Source organism: Berghia stephanieae, chromosome 5 (assembly GCF_034508935.2).
Source record: "Berghia stephanieae isolate SIO BIC M18660-M18661 chromosome 5, UCSD_Bste_1.3, whole genome shotgun sequence".
NCBI classification, from domain to species: domain Eukaryota; kingdom Metazoa; phylum Mollusca; class Gastropoda; order Nudibranchia; family Aeolidiidae; genus Berghia; species Berghia stephanieae.
This window is the reverse complement of record NC_088364.1, coordinates 8,034,465-8,044,464: the sequence shown is the minus strand read 5'-3', so window position 1 is coordinate 8,044,464 and position 10,000 is coordinate 8,034,465. Positions and strand designations below refer to the sequence as shown.

At 37.1% G+C, this 10,000-nt stretch overlaps 1 protein-coding gene across 4 annotated transcripts in view; it reads right to left on the bottom strand.

The window, feature by feature from the left end:
* Nucleotides 1-10,000, bottom strand: part of LOC144972353 (uncharacterized) — a 395,531-nt gene that overhangs the window by 47,644 nt on the left and 337,887 nt on the right. The gene's annotated exons all lie outside the window — the stretch shown is intronic.

Below are 10,000 nucleotides of genomic sequence, written 5' to 3'. Positions count from 1 at the left end.
ACCAACACACAAAACTGTGTGTAACCATGGACTTTTATAGTGTGGTTGATACAGATTAGTGAGAATCACTCACAAACGCGGATGGCAAAAAACAATAACAAATAAAACTATCTATAGAGTAGCTAGGCCGTAATGGCATTGTCTCTGTCAAGAAAGAAATTGTAAAAGCCTCCCTCATATAGAAGGAACGAAAGTGACGTCACACAGCTCTTTGTTATTGTTTTAGCCAGCAATTGTTATGAGTAGTTCTTTCCAGTCTGATGTCACGCCGCCCGGCAACGGAGGCCATCTTGGTTCTAGACAAAGAAAATCATGACTTTTTATTCTTCAAGCTGGCTAGAACTTTTCATATGCCTTGTGATCAGAATGCGTAAAAGTCGAACCATGACCAAATTTATGTGTTTTTTTTCCTCTGGATACGCTTTTATGCTCGCCGGAGAAATATTTCATACGGCGTCCGCCATTGTTCCGATAGTTTAGAGCCAGTGTTGCTAAGTTACCATGCGTCATTAGGAAGGAAGTGACGTAACGACTGTTGAAGAGTATTGTATGGGTCAGGTGCTGTGTATTTTTTTTGTTTGTTTGTTGCTTTAGGTCTCTTCCAATACAATTGAGGTTATATGAGAGACTGCTGAAACAAAAAAACAAGCAATCTAACAAAAATAGTACAAATGTAAATCAAAATCATAACCTAAAGATATCATAAGCTAAATTATAAATAACCAAGAACAAACAGGCAGAAGATTTACAGAAAGAAAAAAATCCCCTGTCAAAAATACAATCACAAACCAAAGAAGCAGGATAGGCTAGTAAAGAGAAGAAGAAACGACATCACTATCGGATCGTACACCCATGCGAACATCATAGGTATATGATTCAAGGGTGATGCTCCCATCCAACCACCCGCAGGTGCTGTGTAGCATTGCCATCCGGAAATATAACAGACCAACACACACAACTATGTGTAACCTTGAATGTATATAGTTTGGTTAATGTTGTTAAGTGAGAATTATTCATAAAATGGATGGCAAAAAAAAACCAAAAAAATAATAATAACAAAGACCGGAATGACGTCAACTTTCTTCTGTCTATCAATCCAAACTATATACGTATAAGATTACACATAGTTTTGTGTGTTGGTACGTTATATCCGGTTGGCGGATGTTACGAGTTTGTTAACTAAACAAAGTAGCAATGACTATCCCGCACAAATCTTTGGGCCTCTTTTTCGCTCACGAAGTGCCCAAATTCGGGACAAAATATGGGACGAAGCCGTTCCGTACATGCTATTTTAAAAAATTAATTAGGACGCTGTTTATCGATGAATATGACTGAAAGTTGGCACACAGAAAAACGGTCATTTTAGATTATGTCAAGCGACAAAACTCGTGCGATTACCAGAAGACCATTAAAAATAGATTTTTACTCTTTGGAGTACAATATTTCTAAAACTACAAAGAGGAGAGATTTTGTCGCTCACAAGGTTATATATGCACATTTCTTCTATTTATATTTCAAATTTCATTGGATTGTGATAAGTACTTTTCCCGTATTCTCACAAAACATCAACCCAATTTGCATTTCAATGAGTGAAAATATGGAGACGGCCATTTTACTCCCTCATCGCACGACACGAAAATGACGTGAGCGAGGCAAGGCTGCCAGATGGCTAGACTATAACCTGACCAAATTCGTCTTCAAAAGTGGCTAAATAGAAAATCATATGGCTTTCACTATTAAGACTGGCCCACTTAAAATGAACTAAATTTTAACAAACAGAAAATTGAATAGACTAGGATAAATGTCACTGAGATAAAAATAGAGGAATAAAATTTAATAAAAGAAACAAAATTATATATTTGGCCACACACGTGGCCATCTGGCAACCTTGTTCGCGACGGATGACCGATGACAAAAATCCTCGCGCGCTTTTTTAAAAATTAAGGTATTGTTTCATTGTTATGTCATAGGGATAGTAGATTAACTCTCTCTCTCTCTCTCTCTCTCTCTCTCTCTCTCTCTCTATCTCTCTCTCTCTCTCTCTCTCTCTCTCTCTCTCTCTCTCTCTCTCTCTCTCTCTCTCTCAAATAAATACTAGAAATAACATAAGCCATGGTCTCACTGGACTGGTTGATAATAATTTAGCAGGCATTTTTCGTGTCAGTGTCATTTGTATGGGTTGTAGACACAAAATTACACTTCGGAAAAGTTCCAAATGATCAATATTATGCATATTTTAAAACAAAATTATAGTTGACCCCAGCCATACAGCTCTAAAACTATACAAGTTAGAACTCTTCTGATGTCTTCATCTTATTTTCTGATAATTGTGCCATAAAATTGCTAAGTTTTAATATCTAATTCCACGTATTAAGCGAGATACAGCCACAAACCAGAAAAAAAAACGCAGAAAAAGCGTCCCATATTTTCGGTATTTTTTTCTCTTTGTGAGTCATCCAAATAAATGACATCTTTGAAACTGCATAACTTTGTTATATATTAATGGGTTTCCAAAATTCAAAAAGATTATTAATCAGTGGAGATAGGGCTTTGATTTAAGAGGAGTATTTCCTACAAAAATAGAAAACAAAAATTTTCATAGTCATTGCTACACAAAGCATCAATATTGTCTTGCATGGTCGTGGATTATACGCTATACAAAAGGCTTATTTCGTGGATTATGCGCTATATAAAAGGCATATTTCGTGGATTATGCGCTATATAAAAGGCATATTTCATGGATTATGCGCTATATAAAAGGCATAATTCGTTGATTATGCGCAATATAAAAGGCATTATTCGTTGATTATGCGCTATATAAGGCTTATTTCGTGGATTATGCGCTATAGATAGAATGCGCTTGGCCAAGGAGTTCACAACATTGCCATCCGGAAGTATAACGGACCAACACACAAACTCTGTGTAACCATGAACTTTTATAGTCTGGTTAATACAGTTTAGTGAGAACAACTCACAAACGCGGATGGCAAAAACAATAACAAAGGCCTGAGTGACGTCATCTGCATACTATCTATATAAAAGGCATATTTCGTGGATTATGCGCTATATAAAAGGCATATTTCGTGGATAATGCGCTATATAAAAGGCATATTTCGTGGTTTAGGCTCTATATAAAAGGCATAATTCGTTGATTATGCGCTATATAAAAGCATAATTCGTTGATTATGCGCTATATAAAAAAATGCTTATTTCGTGGATTATGCGCTATATAAAAGGCATATTTCGTGGATTATGCGCTATATAAAAGCTGAAGTTAAGTTCTAAATGGTTAATATTCCAAAGACGTCCTGCCCAGGAAACCAAAACATTGTCCTCGCTTCCGGTAAATAATGTTATGATAACCGTGGTCATAATTCAAAGGGGCATAACCTAGCCTTATCCCCTAATAAGCCAGGAAATTGCCGGGTTCCCCCGCAATACCGCGGGTTATCTCCCTCGTTGGTCTACGCCTCATGAATAATCATTAGCGCCGCGTTGCCAAGACGCCGGCTAGTCACCGGTAAGGACGAGATTTTGTAAAGTTATGGAAGGGAGGTAATAAGTAGGAAAAAAAGAAAAACCAACCGCGGAACGACTGAATAATAATATGTCCGCTACATACTTCCTCTCAATGCGCTACTTTTGTTTGTTTGTTTGTTTGTTTGTTTGTAAAGGTTTTATGGCGCTTGCAAACACATTAAGGTCATATTATCAGCGCCAGTAAAAAGGAAGAAAATGAGATAGTCAAAAAGGTCTAGAATTACAATTAAAGCACCCAAGAAAAGGTGAGACAAAGAGGAATTTGTTCAAATAGGAAACAGATGTAGATTCCAAGAGCTCACTATCAGTGTACTTAGTTTGAGATATCACCTAAAAGTCTCATCAAGGCGCAAGCACGGGTCCCCACTTACAAGAATACACTCAAATGTTTACAAATCAGATGTAAGATGTCAACAACAACAAAATCGTTTTTCAAACATCGATCAAATTATCTCTCTCCTTACAGCCATTTTCCCCAAAACTTTACACCCAACTAACACAAAAATATAATTTTTTATCACTCAGAGTGCGAACTTGGACCACATATCAGTGATATGGACCTGAGAGGCTGCACCCCTGAAGCCATCCAATGGATCCACCACTGGCGCGACACGATATCATGATGATCACTCAGACATAATAGCAGTAAAATTCTTGCGATAATTTCTTTAGCAAAACAAGCTCTACAACACACTGTTCATTTTCTTTAAATTTTATGATGTACAAGAGAAATTTGAATAAGAAAGATGTTGGTTGTATCGAAACGATTGTGACGATTTTCCTATAGTTGGTAAGGAGAGGGTTAAACCGAAAAACTCTCAAACCTGGGATCTCTCGAGGTCCTCCATCCAGATTTGAGAGATTTTGCCAAGACGAGGTTCATTTAGATCGATGGATATTCGAAGGACGAGTTTTCTGGCCATTTTTTTGTTTTAAAATACGCGTCTTTCCAGAGTTAACCCAGAGCTGCCAAGTTGAAATTTAAAAACTTCGTAGGTTTCAAGGGGAGAAAATAGAAAAATCCACACGAAATAACTTTAGAAATAACTAATTTGGCCTCAGCATGATCCAAACAGGGTTCTATGTCATGAAAATAACAGGTTCTAAGGAACTAAACTTTCCTTTTCAAAGGATCACTCGCTTCAAAAGTAACAGGAGCGAGGTCGATTGCTGGTGAAGTCGACATTTTTTTTTCTTCTGAACCCCCTATGTCCACCCGGTAGTGATTGGGTAGCTAGCTGGGTCTGTTAGATCTGGTGGAAAGTGCGATTGACTAGCGTCCGATCCAAAGGATAGCAAGCAATTGCTATTGTCCATTTCACGCTAAAGAAACCCCCCTCATAGTGTGTGTTTCATTCACATTACAACGTCCAAAGTCCCCTTTAAAAATGCCCACAAAATGATCTATCGAGTCAAAGAGGAGAATGCAGTCTAGTTCTGTAGCTGGAGCCCAATGTTCGTATTTCTACGAAATTTTCGTAGTACTGGGCAGGTCTGAGTTAACTGGTCTTAAAAGTTTCTTCGTATTTGTTACCCATCGTCTCAAAACGGTATTATGTCGGAACGAACCATATGCTTAAAAGCCGAATTAAATGTTAAACTGGTCAAAAATATAAATTGTTGGCATTAGCACCCTAAATTATGGTATCCATTCTCCTCAATAAAACATATAAACTCAACACGTCTGATATTTCTGGCTATAAATTCAATTTTCAGCCTCTTAACCAACCCGAATTAATACCGTTATTAGGCGAAGGGTCACATTTTCTTAAAATATTATACATTATCTTTTCTATGATACAAGATGGAAGGAGCCGGCATGCATCTTAGTCCTCTACGTGCTGGCATCTATGTCTGGCCCAGAAAGCCTGTCCATCTCTCCACACACACACACACACACACACACACACACACACACACACACACGGGGGGTGAGAAACAGTCACGACCAGCCACTTTCTTTGCTTGTCATTTTTGCGACATTTCGCACGAAAACGGTTTTATATTGGATTGAGCCAGACGAGGAAAATTGAGTTTAAGTCTGAATTTTTTTTAATTTTTTTTTTTTTTTGTGGGGGGGGGGGGTGTTTTTAAGGGTTTTTTTTTTTATTTGTTTATTTGTTGCTTTAGGTCTCTTCCAACACAATTGAGGTTATATGAGAGACAAAAAAACAAGCAATCTAACAAAAATAGTACAAATGTAAATCAAAATCATAACCTAAAGATATCATAAGCTAAATTATAAATAACCAAGAACAAACAGGCAGAAGATTTACAGAAAAAAAAAATATCCCCTGTCAAAAATACAATCACAAACCAAAGAAGCAGGATAGGCTAGTAAAGAGAAGAAGAAACGACATCACTATCGGATCGTACACCCATGCGAACATCATAGGTATATGATTCAAGGGTGATGCTCCCATCCAACCACCCGCTTTAAGGGTTTTACGGCACATACAACACATATAAGCGCCAGTAAAAAGGAAGAACATTGGATAGTAAAAATTTCTAGAATAACAATTAAATTATACAAGAAACAGGAAGACAAAGGGGAATTGGTTCAAATAGGGAACAGATGACGATTCCAAGAGCACACTATCAGTGTACTTAGTTTGAGATCACCTAAATGCCTCATCCTGACACAAGCACAGGTCCCCACTAAGAAGGATACACTCAAATGTTTACAAATCATATAATATGTAAAACAAAAATAATACAATACAAAATAGAAAGATGAATTACAAGCCAAAACATATCATTTCCCAAAACAAACTACACATTTGACATTTCCCTCCCAGCCAGGGTATACGCCCAGGATCAGTGAAACAAAAACAAGAAATCTCATTCCAAGATAAAGACAGAAAGCATGTTCGAAAACAGATATGTGGCAAAAGACATAGTAAGTGCCAATTTTGGGAACACCGCCTACTATGGGAGGTCAGGAAAACCACCCACTGTGGGAGGTCAGGAACTCCGCCCAGTTAAGTGGAATTAATAGGGAGAAGATAATTTAGTCTTTGAACAAAGGTCGGTCTGACATTGGAACCCACTTATGGGCCTAGTTTTACCCTCACCTTACCAGCCATTTTCAGGATTTTCCCAAAACTTTAAACCCAACTAACACAAAAAATAGATTTTTTATCACTCAGACATAATAGAAGTAAAATTATTGCGATACATAGTTTCTTTAGCACAACATGGTCGACAACACATTGTTCACTTTCTTTACATTTTTTGAAGTACAAAAAGAAATTTGAATAAGAAAAATGTTGGTTGTATCGTAACGAATGTGACGATTTTCCTATAGTTGGTATGGAGGGGGTTAACATTGTTATAATGGACAATATTTTGCGTCATTTTTTTTGTTGTTGTTGAGATTTCCATTACAACAATGGGCTCATAAGGAATTTGGTTGTCAGACCTGCAAATAAGTACACGTCGTTTCAGAGCCTTCCAACACTCTTAAATGTGTGGCTATTTGGTCTTGTGGTATGACACTCGCTTTCGGATCGGAAGATCCTGGGTTCGAGCCGCTATTTACTCACATTCTCTGACCGTACTCAGGTGTAAAATGAGTTCCTGGCCGTTAACAGCGTTGTCTCTGTCGAAAAAAAAATTGTAATATCGTCTAACAGGCGTCATGTCTTGTTTTACATGTTACGCGTTACTGTTGGCCAGAGACCCTCTGGAAAGCGCTTTGAGCACATTTAGTGGGTATTGCGCTATAAAAAAGGTAACATTTTAAATGGATTGTACCTAATTAAAAATAAAGTAGTCCTAGGGAACATTAGGCCCATGAGGCTGGAGTTTATCTCGGTTTATATAGACTAATACGGACAATAGCAATATTTGCTTTCTGTACTTTGGACAGGACGCCAGTATGTCGTGAATCACTTTCCGCCAGACCTAACAGACTTAGCTAGCTTCACGACCAATGATGGGGGGGGGGGGGGGGTCAGAGGGTCAGAATGTAAAATCTCGAATGCACCCGGGATCGATCTCGGGTCCCGTTGCCTGTGAAGCAAGTGCTCTACCACCTGATCGCTATCGGGACCAACCCACTACGCCCCCCCCCCCCCCAATCTTACAACTTAAGCATCCTGTTCACCCAGACTTTATACCGTTTAGAGACAATCGGTCACGTGATCAGAAATGTTCCCTTCCTTACAAATAATCATTATTGTGTCCACCCGTCATATACTACTTGTGTATCTTGTCCTATCTCGTCTTAACTTGTCTTATTTGTAAGTTTGAAATTATCAAGGATCCAAGTAATAGAAAAGGGAGATTCTATGAACATCTCTCTCGTTCCCGAATATCCGGGTTTCCCAGATAGTCTGGAAACGAATTTACATTTTTTTATTTTTTTTTGATGAATAAAGTACATTATTATTATTATTATTATTATTATTATTATTATTATTATTATTATTATTATTATTATTATTATTATTATTATTATTATTATTATTATTGTTATTGTTATTGTTTTTATTATTATTATTATTATTATTATTATTGTTATTATTATTATTATTATTATTATTATTATTATTATTATTATTATTATTATTATTATTATTATTATTATATTATCATCATTATCATCATCATCATCATCATCATCATCATCATCATCATCATCATCCTCATCCTCATCATCATCATTATTATTATTATTACTATTATTTTTATGACTATTATTTATTATTATTATCATTAGTTGAATAGCTGTCTGTCTGTCTATCCGTCGTCTGTCTGTCTTTGTTTGTTTGTATTTGACTACTCGGCTTTCATGTTTTATCGTCTAGCTGTGACCGACTCAATGGCCTGGACAGTAAAATAACATCCACGCTCCTTTTACCCCCCCCCCCCCCCCCCAAAAAAAAAAAAAAATAAAGTAAAAAAAAAAAAGATTTTTGATTTCATATTTCTGTCTGCTGTAATCTGAATAGACAAGTATCTAAACATTTAGCCAGAAAACTCGTCCTTCAAATATCGATCGAATCAAATGACCCCTATCTTGGCATAACAACTTTCAAACCTGGGACCTCGCAACGTCTTCCATAAACTCCCAGGTTTGAGAGGTTTTTGTCAAGGTGAAGGTCAGTTAAATCGATTGATATTTGAAGGACGAGTTTTCTTCTGGCCATGCATAATCTTTAAATATTTTTTTCCAGAGTTACCTTGATACAATGCTTAGGAACAAATGGGAACCATCGTCTCTAAGCGGTATAAACATATATATATATAATATATATATATATATATATATATATATATATATATATATATATATATATATATTTATATTATAATATTTACAACAATCTTGGAGTCAGTCGACATCGATGTTTCAGGCCTTTTCAGCCATCGTCAGGATTCACTCCATTGCTACTTGTCGAGCACTATTCGTACCATATTTGTATCCAACACGATTCAATATATATATATATATATATATATATATATATATATATAATATATATATATTAATATATATATATATATATATATGTTCAAAGCGCTTTACAAGCGGTTCCTAACCAACATTTAGAACGAGACATGACGCCTGTTAGGCGATATTGCAATTTTTCTTTCGACAGAGACAACGCTATTGACGGCCAGGTACTCATTTTCCACCCGAGCACGGTGAGATAATGTCAGTAAAGAGCTTTTTCCAAGGACTTAACTATGCGAGGCACCTCGAACCCAGGACCTTCCCGATTCGAAAGCGAGTGTCATACCACAATACCCACATAAACATTTTTTTAAAAATTATCCTTTTCCGCCACGACATCATAACATATCGTCGCCCTGGATTCCACGAAGGAAAATAGATAACTCATCAAACAAGATGTCTGATGTCAACAGCAATCACCCATGTTGTCCAAGTGAGCAAATTGGGGGTTAATAATCTTGCTCAAGGAAAAAAAACCCAAAGTGCCTGAAGCGGGGCTCGAATCCGGGTCCTTCCGGGTCACAGTGCAATGCCTTAACCACTCCCCCCCCCCCCCCCAGACCCACATATCCGGTCACAAAAACAAACAAAACTGAGTTGTTCCAATTCCTTTTCAGATCTTGCCAAAACACAGACTGACTTCCTAGGTCCTGTTTACCACCATTCCTCCCCCCCCCCCCCCTCTCCCTCCTCCTACCCCTTTCGTTCCTGCTTACAAATGACCCGTCTCTATTCTACCCACCATGTTCCCTAGTAATTGCCCATATCTTGGTTCTGTGTACATACCCAGTACGCGTATTGCCAGGGACACGAATGAAAATATTCCCAATTCCATAACCCTTTCTTCAAATTCTCCACTCAATTCATTTCTTGTGACTCTTCTCCAAAAGATTACAAAATAGTTCAATGTTTTACCTTTAAAATCAAGAAACAAAAACACGTCTTATTGACAGCAATACCGATGCATGGATACAAGATAATTTCGTAATGCAGTGGAAC